The 13,463-nt window shown below is 43.5% G+C and overlaps 1 protein-coding gene across 3 annotated transcripts in view; it reads right to left on the reverse strand.

The window, feature by feature from the left end:
• The window catches only part of sulf1 (sulfatase 1), a 34,579-nt gene extending 22,296 nt beyond the window's left edge, over positions 1–12,283 (reverse strand). The window contains exon 1 of one of the 3 annotated variants that reach the window (XM_062379557.1): positions 11,913–12,281. The gene's annotated coding sequence lies outside the window, so the exon portion shown is untranslated. Of the gene's footprint in view, positions 1–11,912 lie in introns of all 3 variants that reach the window. The other 2 variants (XM_062379558.1, XM_062379559.1) reach the window with 2 other exon arrangements.
• Between the last annotated feature and the right edge of the window lie 1,180 nt (positions 12,284–13,463).

Consider the following 13,463-nt stretch of genomic DNA (forward strand, 5'->3'; position numbering starts at 1 on the left):
CAATCCCCTTCCGCCTTCCACCTGTCACTCAAAAGTCACCCCCCGGGGAGTCAAGCGTGACAGAGGGTCGGTCGGAGGATGGGACCACACTAGGGGGGAGGGGGTAAGGGGGGTTAGGGGGCACAGGAGGCGGAGAGGGTTCCGCTACATTAACCCCAGTGGCACTGTCGCCAATCACAGATTACCACTGAATCATCACAACACTTCAGAGCCTCTTGCTCACTTACAATGTCATGGTTGTCCATAAAAGGTCTGCATAGTCTCTGCCTAAACGTCAGTGCCCAGTGTAAGATTGATATTAAACTTAACCCTGAGATCGTTCCAACTTTAGAAAAAAAAAATTGTCATGGCCTGTGATCATCATTCTATCACAAATAGATCACACATTTTAAATACGAATCCATAAATCCACTAGATTCGGTGCACAGGTAACAGAAAAAATGTAAAGATGAGTAATAAGAATGAATGTGTATAAATGTACAAATGGCAGGTCTATGACACCTGAGCCTGGTCAAACCTCACTGGCTCCCACCTCAAATTCTCTCATTTACACTAAGGGCCAGTCCAAGACACAGACTTCAAACTATAAATTAAAATAATTTATCCTTTAGGAAGTCTGACACACAATGGAAGACACTATGGATGATTATGTAAATAATTGTAAGGGGTGAATTAAACCTTCATGAATATTAACTAACCCGAGTTTTGTAGACTGAGTATGTAGACATCGGAGTGATAGTAGATAAAGGAACATGACATTCTATCAAGCAAGATGATTTACACAGATCATACCTAGTATAGTGTTTCAGGTTTTCTCCAAAAAAAACATGCATGCACTCACACAAAGGAAAATCCTGAATCAAGCAAACTACCACCTTTTACAGATGGAACACCATCATCATTTTTTCAAGCCACCCAGCGACACATCTTAATGAATAGGTGAGAACAGTTGAGTTCTTGGCCTGGCTTTGCTTTGCTCATGAGGTCTTCCTCTAGTAAGAAGTTGCCTATGATAAGCAAAGCGTCAGACGGAGCTTCAAGTGCACTTTGCTCTGTCCTGCGTTTCAGACGGGCAGCGTCTGGCCCAGCCAGGCCAGTCATCATGACAGCCCTGTGCAAACATTGGCGCCGTTTGGACAAACACCCCTCCAGCGCAGGGTGGTAGAGTGCACAGAACCTCACATTGAATTACACACACAACACAAACTACTGTACAAACATATGGTGACACACAAAAAGTCATAAGACACTCATACATGAGTCTTTCTCCTACAAATACACATTCTCCGGCTGTGAGGGTCCAAATCTTCCTACATAAATGGAACTTATCCCAGAAACAATAGACACAACCCAAATGTCGAGGGAAAAAAACTCTATTTCTGTCGAGCTGTGGAGGACCTGAAATCAACTGTAAGCCATTCAGCGAGCCAGTGTAACGTTAGCACCCAGCACAGATTTAATTTTACATGCCAACGGTTCCCAGCAATAACCTCTTCACGCGATTTAGAGAAGTGGGAAAATAGACAAGAAGGTTCATTGTGGAATCTGATATAAACCTTGTGGTGCTGATGCGGTTAGCCACTGGGGCATCAATAGCGACACTGTCTAAAATGACGGAGAGGGCAGTGGCTAATAAAGTGCCACACATAATGACCAATAAGACGCGGGCCGAACTTACGCAGGCAAAACGACACGGCTGCTGCCATGATTAAGAGTGAGACCTCCCTTTGTCCTTTGGGCTACCTCTCATCCTAACTTAATTTCACCTGATCCACTTTCCTCACTAGGTCATCTGAAGTTCATTTATGAGCCAAAGGATTTCCTGGAGCTCTCTTTGACAGCTGCATATCTCAAAGCGAACCCTCATCAAAATAAACGGCACAATTATTTTTATTTTTATAGCATCCATAATGCCCGACTTTCCCATTGTTAGTACGACATAAGGCACATGAAGCTGCTGGACTAGCAAAGCTAACCGACGAGACCAGGGTGTAGAGATTAGCATCTACTGTTTGTAGAGCAGAGATTAACTCACCGCAGTTGGCAGGTTGCAATAAGACCTAAGGCATTTGTAGCCTTTTTCTTATTTATTTATCAGTCATATTATAATTCAGAACGTTTAGCATTCACTTCAATCACATAGTGGACAAAACCTGCTTCCAGACATGTACTGAACTCTGGATATTCTCTTGGAACTATCCAGAGGGGCTGAGTCAGTGAGTCAGAGAATAAGAGAATGAGTTAGCCCATACATGTAAAAGACTCAGCTGAATACGTTATCTTGGAAAGACGAGATCCGAGAGCTTTTAGCAATAAGGGCCAACACCGGTGTCGATGTAGCTGTATACTTGCATTAGCATCATCTCCCTAATCTGTGATAAAACATGCTGTGGGGAATTATCAATAGTTAATACTAACTTAATTTGAATATTTAACACTGTATTGGGTCCAAATTGGAAAGTTGGAAAGTGCTTATGCCGCTCGAATCATTGCTAGTTATCAGGATTAACTGCATAAGATTAACTGAACTAGATCTGTGTGTTGAAACACAGTCCCTTCTTAGTGTTTTGTTTTGTACACACATTCAACAAAGTGTCATCCGGAGTTCTTGCCTTCAGGCACACTTTAGGATGAGAGGCAGCAGGGAAGGTACTCCAGTAAGCAGCCCTAAACATTGGTGGATTTGTTTTCATAGATTGTAAATACACAAAACTGTGTAAGTCTGAAAGTTATTATATACTTGGCCTCTAAATCTTTCTGTTATTGCCACTGCCTTTTACTAGCCTCCAACAACTGAGTTTAAAAATGCATGTTCTGAATTTCATGAACCCCTTGAGAGCCCTCTGTGCGAATAATGTTTCATGTTGTTTTCATAAACACTTCATCTTTGTCATTTAGCGTGATGTGAGTAATGCATGTTTCATCTGTGGGACCCACAAGAGATCTTTATTCCGAGACAGAGTCAAGGACCAGAGAGTGCATTGTTACTCTTTCCTAATTGTTTTAGGGGCTTAGCACTAATGACCCTTTAAATGAGCCTTTACTGTACTCGTCGTGATTAAGCCGGGGAGGAATATTGAGGCAGGAACGTGAAAAGCCTAGGGGTTCAAAGAACCAGAACAATAAGGCTACTATGGAGCTCTCATTTCACACAGCTGCCTGATACATAAAAGATGTGCAATTTTCAGATTAATAGACATCAACACTCAGGTCACCCCTCAACACCCCCACTAATCTTTACTTTCATGATTTCATGGCTTTTTACTTGCAGAAAACAGCTCTTTCACTTACTCTCCTTTGGTGCAAGCAGCATTGCTCAGTGATGGGGTATGGCTGCACAGACAGCTGTGCTTTGTGCACTGAGTAAAGCTGAACATAATAGATTTGCTGCTTGTGTAACCATCCAGGGCAGTACTATTTGGCTGGCTGGCAGTTGTGCCCTCCTGTTAGGGCCTCAAACCACACACCCTGCTGCACCCTGACCCTCCTCTGACCCGAGTGGTAATATGGCTTTGATGGTGGCTTGTTTAACCTAACCTCAGCAACCTGAGGCTACCCACACACAGGGGTTAAGAGGGGAAACTCTGAGGAAAGAAAAAGTGGAGGGGGTTCAATGCAGAGGTATAACAGTAATAAAAATCTTGTAAAAACCAGGTTGCGATCACCTTGTGTGTTCAAATCCTTTTTAACAAAAACTACAGTTGCATCTTTCCTAGTTTATTTACAGTCGGCAGTAGCTGTAACTGTAGATACAGAGCAGAGACGTTGGTGAATTCTACACTGTTTCGCTCTCATGAATCCATGAATCCCTTAAAGCGTCGTATTTGTCCACTAACGGGAATCAAACCACGGACTTTGGATGTCGTTCAAGTTAACATGCAGCGTCCAGAGGTGAGGGGGTTCACTTTCCCAAAACAAGATGCAAGTCAAACACAAACCAGATGCCATGTCCCACTAAAGTAAATCACCCATTCATAAAGGACCTTGCTATTAACGACAATGGCCATTTCAAAGCACCTTAAATCCCCACTTATTTCTCAACATTTTCTCCCTCGTTCCCTCTCTGTTTCCTAGGCCCATCTATGCAGCGGCCAAGTCACAGAGGAATATGGCCGAGTGGGGAATTAAAGTCTGACGGCATAGTTTTAGTTCTGTCGGTTGTTCTCTGACCATAGCCGGCATGGATAGCAATAAAGGTAGAAGCCTTTCAATGGACAATCATAACTCCACTCATGAGAAATGACAAGCAGGGAATACAAACGACAGAGTGGAGATATTGTAAAAGTTAAGTTGCAAACTGATCTGAGAAAAAACTGCAGAGGAGATAAAGGTGGAGAACAGTGACATTTTTTAATTTCAGTTGGACTACACTCTAATTCAGAGGGGGGAAATTATCATGGCAATTTAGATTAATACTGAGGTTTATCCAAATATTTCTGTAATCCTGGGGAATTCGGTTAGTCTGTGGCCATGAAGACTGATGAGGGCCTTTCACACTGAGGAGGGCCTGTGTCAGCGCCCGCTGTCCCCAGCAGGCCAAGGGCAGCACATTGTGCCCACCAAGACCCACCCGTCGACCACACTGGGCTCACTGAAGGAGAGCTCTGTCCCAGTGCACTCACTTGGCTCCGGGTGCGCACTGGGAATGGGCTCAAACCTTGCTGTTTTCAGACTCTTAACGCCACTGATTTGTTTGACCAAAAATGCCAAAGTTCTATGACTAAATTCCAGCGAGAGAACCGAGTGCAAGGCTGTGCGAAGAGATCACTGACTCTTTGTTCCAACATGTTTATGGCTACACACCATTCTACCTGGATTCAGAATCTTTGTTTTGTCCATGTTACAGCAACAAACCTTCAGATGTTATAACTAGAAATGATTCCCATCCATTGGTATGCAGTGTGTTTGGGGAACAACGCGGGCCACTTTAATGAGGAAGAATGGCCTCAATTCACTGAAATGCGAACCTGGAGCAGTTGCATTCACGGCTATTAGTCAAACCCCTAGTTTCTCTCGGACCTGGTAAGAGACCCTTTGTAGTGCCAAGGCTGCCAGGCCACCCCATCAATATCATGGATGCATCTTAATGTATAATTAAATGAATCCTGGTCCAACAGACTTCAAAGTGGGAATGGCTTGCGGGCCATCCGGTGGCCAGTTGGAAAGCTTGAGGGGGCTTTGTCCACACCAAGAGGGAAATGATTAAAAAAACAAATAAGGTCATTTCAGGAATGGGGAAAGCTGCCTGTATTTATTTGTATGTGGGGGTGTTCATGCGTGGTGTGGTCCTGAAGGTGGTCTGTAAAATGTAAAATGTTCATATCCTGAGCAATGGGCACCTTTTGTTGAGCTCTGTATGTCTGAGCAAAAGCCTCATGCTGCTAGTTTGACAAATGAGGCTCAGTGTCAGCGGCATCACGCACATGCAGTCAATATCATAATGGTTAATACACTGGTGGAAATTTAGTGCACATTAAAAAACATGAGCCTAATGTTATTCTACATTTTTTCTTAATATTTGTACTGCTTTTACAAGAGGCTTGCTTTTCAAGTAAAAGAGGAAAAGCAGATTTACCATTCAATGGGGTGAGGAAAAGGGGGAGGGGGGAAGATGGGGTGTTTGACGAAAGGAAAATCAATCCTCTGATTTATAGTGTGATATGAAAACATCACAATCCCAAGATCAGCAGCCAAAGTTATATCGCATGAGTGTGAGGCAATAGGTTTCTTGTTAGATCTATTCCAAGCCATGAATGGAAACCATTAGCGATAGATGGTCTTAGATTAATAAAATACAGCACATTTATATTCCTCCAGCCGCCTCCTTGTCAAAACCCACACTCCCATCAGAAACACTCAATCAGGCGGCGAGAGAAAGTCCAGAGACTGTCGGAGCGAGAGGGAGCAGAACGTATTGCTCACTCACGGGTGGCTTTCTTGTCTCATTGACGCGTCAAATATACCCCAGATAAATTATTCCTTTTACCACAAAAGAGAGCTATGGCAAATTGCTTCAATGGGTTTCCACTGAGGTAATTGTCAAGAATAAAGAGATTGACCTCTTTTCCATGAAATCAGCAGTATGGTGGCACAGAGAAAGAGCTAGAGCAGGAGGGAAAGAAGGGAAGAAAGAGTGAGTCTGAAGGATTTATTTTCTGTTAAAGTTCGGCAGTTTACAGAGTTCAATAGTGCTGTAATGTTCACTGACTACTGACTTGAGAAGTGTGACTTGAATTTTGCTCCTTGTTTAACGTGGAGAATGACGTAAAGGAAAAGGAGGGATATTTTTACACGTTTTTAAGAGAGAATTAAGCTTCTCTGTGCACTTCACTAAATTTTAGGCCGAACATATACAAATTTACTGTTGCCAGTAAATGTTTAGGTTGAGCTGATAAGCTGAGTGAATGGCTGATTTAGAGTTCCGGGCCACAGTTGTTGCAAAGGCCAGACTGAAGACTTTTTTCCTTTTAGTCACTGATCACTTGCCTGGAACATGCTTCATCCTATGGAAACAGTGCTGTCTATTGATCCATAAAGGCATCAAATGTTGATAAAAGGGAATGGAAAGTCAATGAGCACTAAACATGGAGAAGCTCCTCTTCTTTAAGTGAGTATAAACAAACTCCCTTCCAAGTGGCAATCATTAAAATGAAGAAAAAAAAAGAGTAGATTACTCAGGGTGAGATGGTAGCAGCTCAGTCAGCAAAACCTAGTTAAGTGTAGAGCTGCTGCTGGCGCATGAAACCAAACACCCCTAAAATGTGGAGCATGTGTAGGCATATTCTCTGGGAACCGTAGACAAACATAGACCATGAGAACCAGCCTGCGTGACCCTGGACGCCATAAACAAACTTCTCCGTGGCTGTGACACACCAACATGATACCACTCATAAAAACTCATTCGTCCCGATTGCACCTGTGCCTGTTCAGCACTCCCCTCCGTCAATGCCTGTGGGCACATTTGCTTGTGTATTTGGATATCATATGCTCTGTGTGTGTGCATGAGTCATGGACTCAAACAGTCACAGTAAGAATCAGTCAGACTTGAACACAGACAGACACGTAACCTGTAATTTGTACACAAGGGAGCTCTCCGTGCTGTTGCCTCTGGCTCAGTGTGTGGCTTTCCAAAGCATGCAGTAACGTCATTTGTAATTGAATTAACTTCGTCCTGCCTGGTATAAATTCCACATCTTAGTGCATTGTAAAATACCTAAAAATGATATCTGCTGAAAGACTAATTAGTTTACAAAGCATAAAACGGGAAGCTTACCCTTATAAGTGCTTCCATTCCTTTACGTGCAAGCCAACGTTGAAGGAATGCAGTCAATACATCATCCCAACATGTTCACCAGCCTAAATCAGCCACAGGCAATTCAAGGAGAGCAAAGCAGAGATAATGCACGTCGTGCAATACTGGACCTCGTCGGTGTAAACAAAGTTATTCAACCCTTAATACTACAACTGCCCAAAGTTACAGTCTCCTCAAGGCAAAGTCAAGCTGTTCGAGTAAGGGCAAACAGGACCAGAGGCTACCAGTAGCACATGGCCAAGTCCACACATTTAAGCGCTTGTGCATGCACACACGGGCAGAAGAGGGGAGCGCTGGCAGAGGCTGAATGTGTTTGCCCGCTCCAGGGGAGAGCGAAAGAAAGGGAGCAGAAGAGCTGAAACAAATGCATGCTGGCTTCTATTAGTAGAGCTGTGGAGCGGGATGGAGGGGTGAGGAAAAGTATTCATTCCTTCTGTGCCCCCCTCCCTCCACATCCATTCCCATCCCTCCAACCCTCCTACCCCATTATCTCCATTCTGGAAAGGCGGCGGATGAAAGGGACAACCCCCCAGTGGCAGCACTTCTCCCTCCAAACTTATGCCGACGCATTCTGACGGCTGCTTAATTGTACGTGATACCGGCAGGGCCCTTTCTCTTTCAAATCTAAAACAGATTGCTTCTCCCTGGGGAAGGGATTATTGGACAAGAGAGATGACAAAGCAGGGACAGTGCAGCTCTCTGGGGGGTGGACGATGGAGGGGTTAAGCTTGTGGATAATGTGTGTGTATGTACACGTTTTCTCTGTGTTTCTCTTTTGTACATGCCTGCGCCGCAAGAAGATTATGTTTGTGTCCATGTGTTGCAAATGTGCACACGTGTGGGTGACAACCGAGAACGTGTGCACAAGATCTAGCCTGTGGTCGTGGAGAGATCTCTGGATCTTTTCCTTCCACTTCAAACTCCTACTTTCCTCCCCTCTTTATCACATGTTCACACCTCCCTTTCTCTTATCTTGGCCTCTCCTGCTTCATCCCTTTTCCACTTCCCCCTCTCTTGTGTCTCTCTTGACCCGGCTTTCACTTTCTCCCTCTTAAGTCCACGCTGCATCTATGTGCAGTGACATCTGAACAAAAGCAGCTCCGGACATCACAAAGAAGCATTAAAAATCCTCTCTTTCTTTCTTCCTTTCTTTTTATCTTTCATTTATGTGCGGTTCTGGCCCTGACAGCATCTCCCATCTCTCATTCCATTCATTCGAATGTCCTAAATTACAAGGGACCTGGTCAGGGGTCAGTCTTAGCTGTAAGCTCTGTGAATCATTCACTGAGACCAGTGTTCTTCACAAAATGTAATTTTTTCAAAATAGCCATCAAGGCAAAAACTCAAGACAAAATGGAAGAATGCAAGACGCAAAAGCGTAAGGCATCAGGCATTCCGACCAATGATGAGTTGAATGTGATGTTTGCATGACCTGACCTTTACTGCTCAAATGAGAGGCTGAACAAACACTTGGGGGTGCTGTTGTGAGATCCCAAATACCCCAAGATTGAGCTACGATGTGTGCGCCTGTGCTCATCCAGATGTGCATGTGGTATTTCCCAAGAGACATGTTCCAAGAAGTCAAGGGCACTACAAGGCCGGCATGTATGCGTGCATAGAACCTCAAAAGAAATGTTTGATCAGTGAGGAGAACAAAGGAACCGAGAAAGTGGCTGACTCATCTAAAGATAGCCTTTGTCGCTTCCACATAAATAAAAGCATGCCAAATGCTCACTGTTAAAATACTGGCCATTTGCAGTGATAGGACTGTGCAATCTACTCCAGCGCTACTATGCAATCAGGCTTGTATGAGGAACACTATCATTAAGCTGAAGAGATAAACAAGTGCCAGAGGAGAGGCTGGTTTAGGAAACCTTTTCTGTACAAGCTTGCACACAAGAGAACACACACAAACTATAGTTATAGAGCATTGTTTTCCGTATTTTCCCCCCAAAAAATGCAACGTCTAGAACAGATGTTTTGATTCAGTAAGCGTATTTATGAAATAATAAACCAGTTTGACTGATTATGCGCTATTTGATCAAACGTTCGTGGCAGTTTGGACAATGCATGATACCTCACTTCTAGGTCTAGTTTTTCTCCATTCAACTCAACCTTAACTCCTTTTTTATCGGCCACGAGTGTCTTCCTATTTTTACAGAAGAATGGAAAGTCATCTGCAGGGCTTTCAAGATAATGATAGATGTTACTTTTGACACTGCCGGGTCAACGTGAGAAGGTAGAATGGAGCATGATAACAATCTGACTCCTCTGGTATAAAGTTGTGGTGCTGATTAGGGGAGGAGTCGGCAGAGTCTTGTCAAAACTCATCTGGTAGGTTTTTATATTTTGAGTTAATGAGAAAGAAAGAATGAGAAAGAAAGAATGAGAAAGCTGACTTGAAACACACACACACACACACTGTTTCTCTCTCATTTTCACGAATGAAAAACCATAGGTAAATCCCTGCTCTATCCCCTTACACTTTACCACTTACCATACTTATCAGAAGAACAAATTACTTGTCTTATTGCTTCCACGCTCTCTCTCTCTCTCTCACCCACACCGACACACAAAGTAGATGTGAACGATGGCAGCGCAGCTACTGGAACAACGTTTGTCTTGGCAAGCGTCTACCCCCCTAGAACCTAATTATTTGCAGCAGCTGCTCATGCTCTTGTTTGTAGCACAGTGAAGCTAAACTGTTTAAAGGATCCCTCTTCTCTTTTCTCTGAACTGGCAGTCAGTGCTGCGTTTTTTTAAACGCCCCAAAGCTGCTTCGCTGTGCTCTGGGTAGGGTAATCAGAAAGTCAATCTAAACGCTGCTGGGTGAGACTCAAGTGAGGGAAGATTTATGGAGCAGGCAATGTGGAAAGTTCGAAATAAGGGTTATTTATCTTTCTCTAGCCTCCTTAGTCAGAAACACAAGATGACACCGTCATTATTGAAATGGGAAGTCCATAATTTTTTTATAATAACTTTGCCTGGTAAAATGGATCAACTATGCACAGACCACAGTATAATTTTTTCATTTAGGTAAACTTAAATAAATCTAGACAGAAGAACAGGGAGGACTCACTTAGTTGAAACTAAGAATAGGGATTTCTTTTTAAATATATTGATAGACTGTTAAATTCAAGCCTACTGGCAGAAATGTTTTCCTTTCAACGGTAAGAAAAAAAAATTGTCAGCTACAGCATTTAGTTTTTTTAGAGAATTTTGATTTCTAACCAAAAAAAAGAAATCCCTAATAAATCAAAACTTCACTCAATAATTTTAACAAAGGTTGAAACTTTGGCAGGATGTCCCTTAAAAAGAAACACAAAGCCAACTGTTTCCTCGATCGATCTCTTATTATACAACTTCCACCAGCAATAAAGCAGCGGTCACCACAGCCAATTGAGGCTGTGTTAAATGCTTCAAGTAACAAGCAGGAAGTGTAGCTCCGACTGGTTTACCAAGGTAAACACCAAGTCACACAACAGCAGCTTTCACCCATACAACCTATTCTCCTCTCAGCCCGGCTGCTGTCCACGCAAGCCTTCCACAGCTGCACAATCTCCGTTTGCCAACACCTCTCACACACACACACACACACACACACACACACACACACACACACACACACACACACACACACACACACACACACACACACACACACACACACACACACACACACACACACACACACACACACACACACACACACACACACACACACACACACACACACACACACACACACACACACACACACACACAGTGCCTGGAGCTAGGTATAAATACTATACATCATATTCCCACTCCACCGGCAAGTTTCCTTCTCACTTGACTTGAGTTGAATAGCTGAAGTGAGGTGTACATTCCCTGAGTCTCTTCGTCTCTGGTTTGCTCTGACAGTTTGTCCGGAAAGCGCTCTTCAGCAGCTCATCTATTTAGTGTAGACTGACACGATCTGCCAGGAGTGCACTCTGAATAAGATTTATGAAAAAACTTATCTGAGCTGAAGTGAGGGGAATGTTAAATGTCACACTGAGTTTTGGGGAAAAAAGGAAATTTAATGTCCCATCGTGAGAACTGACAGAGGTAGGAAGAAAGCAGTTTTTAATTTCAGCATTGTTTTTAGATCAAATAAGTGCAAGGATACACCTGAAAAACGTGTATATAAATAAAAGTTTCCCCCACTGACAGAGTTATTAATACAGCATACATTTCTTAGTAACAGCAGGCTTTTTCAAACCACCAGGAGGTACCTCTGACTTTGAATTGAACAATGAATTAACAGATGGGTGCTTATGGATTGGGGAAAAAATGACATTAATGGAATGTGCTGCCTTCTAATCCCCTGACACGGAAGAATTTGCGACGGAGGGAATTCCTGTCATTCAGGGGGAAACTATGAAGTCCTGCACACACACACACAGAGCTGCTGTACAGGGAGCACAGTTTCACTGCAAAAACAGCACCTCTACAAATCCCTTCTTAGAGACTCCTGACTGTAAGCTGTATTACAAATGTTTTGCTAACTGAATAGACTGACAATGCAAAAACAGAAACAGACACAAAAAAAAAAAATTTAGATAAAGTTGTGAAGTACCTGAGAGGCAGCAGAGCAGAGTGCTGTCTGAGTGAGAGGCAAGGCGAGGATTCCTCTTTGAGTTTTCTCCTCACGGTTCTTCACCGGGTCTCCCTCTGCTCATAGAGGGGTTTGTGTCTTCGTGCTGGGATCTTTGGGGTTGAAGAGTAGGGGGGACCACACAGCTCCTGGAAGACAACCTCTCTCTTCTAATCCTCTCTCCAATGTGATGACACTCTCTAACCTCGACCATCTGTTGAAACACGTCCCAGAGCAGTCAGCACCGCGCTGTGTCAAGAACCCCACTCCCCTGCCCAATCACAGACCGGCTGCTGGGTGGCTCCTTGCTGCCAGGAGGCAGGGACAAGGACACAGCTCAGCGCAGAGGGAGACACACACACAGTCACACACACACACACTCTACGAGATGGAAGCAAGAAAACCCCCAGTCATCGTAACCTGAGAGCCAAAGGAGGAGGAAGGGACAGGGAGAGAGGAGAGGAGTGGAGAGAAGAGGAATGGGAGGGGAGAGAGGGAGAGAGAGCAGGAGTGGAGAGAGACGGCGAGAGAGCGCTTGTTAAAGAAGTGGGAAACACTGAGACAGAAAAGAAAAAAGATGGAGATGAACTTTTCCTTTCTTGATGTTACTTTTCTGGTAATGTTACTGGACAAGTCTCACACAGAAAAAAAAACATGCACACACAATCTTCTTTACCCCATGCCCCTGACCCCTTTCCCTCCCATTCCTCTCCCTATGGCCACAGAGTATGTGGTCTAAAGAATAAAACTTAAAAAGCAATAAAATTCTGTATTGGCTCCATGGTGGGAATGCCTCTTGGCACTAAACTGTTACATCTGCAGGGACAGAAGCACAGGCAGCAACCCTCACACCTTAGTGTGATAAATCCTTACAGTCCCACGGCTGCATTCCTGCCCTTCACCACCTATTGCCTTAAGTTAAAAGAGAGGGCAGAGGGGAACACACTAAAATTACAAAGCTAAGGAAAGAGCGCACCATCGGGAGTAAGGAAGAAGAAGTAAAGATAAGAAGGGTTATGGGTTTTACGGCTAGATGGCAGCAGATTGATAAAGCAAACATCTACTGGTTATTATCAGTGTCTGAACAATAACGTCATTACTGCCGCATTTCCTAAACGAATCAACCAATTCTTTGCCCATTCATGCAAACACAAGGGACATTAGGTGAGAAAGGCTGTCACATTAATCATTTTGTTGAAGCACTCTCTGACTTGCTGATCCATTAAAAAAGGATTACGAGACCCTGATGATGTTCAGAAGCAACTTCAAAAGGAAAACCTAATGAGTTGATACCCGTTTGATAGCCGACAGCATCACAGTGATTTAATCAGAGGTGTGAAAAAGCAAAGAAAGACTTCTAAGTGGGACATTTACATTCTATAAGCAGCATCAACACCCTGGCGTCTGTTTAAGTTGTTCTTTGATGAAATCCATTAAGTTCAAACCAGACCCTTAATCAAGAGTTCTTTTTATCCATACAAACTTATAATGCTCTCTTGCAGACTTTTAAATCACGCCATCTTTTACCCAATT

The sequence above is a fragment of the Platichthys flesus genome, chromosome 21, assembly GCF_949316205.1.
Source record: "Platichthys flesus chromosome 21, fPlaFle2.1, whole genome shotgun sequence".
NCBI lineage: Eukaryota > Metazoa > Chordata > Actinopteri > Pleuronectiformes > Pleuronectidae > Platichthys > Platichthys flesus.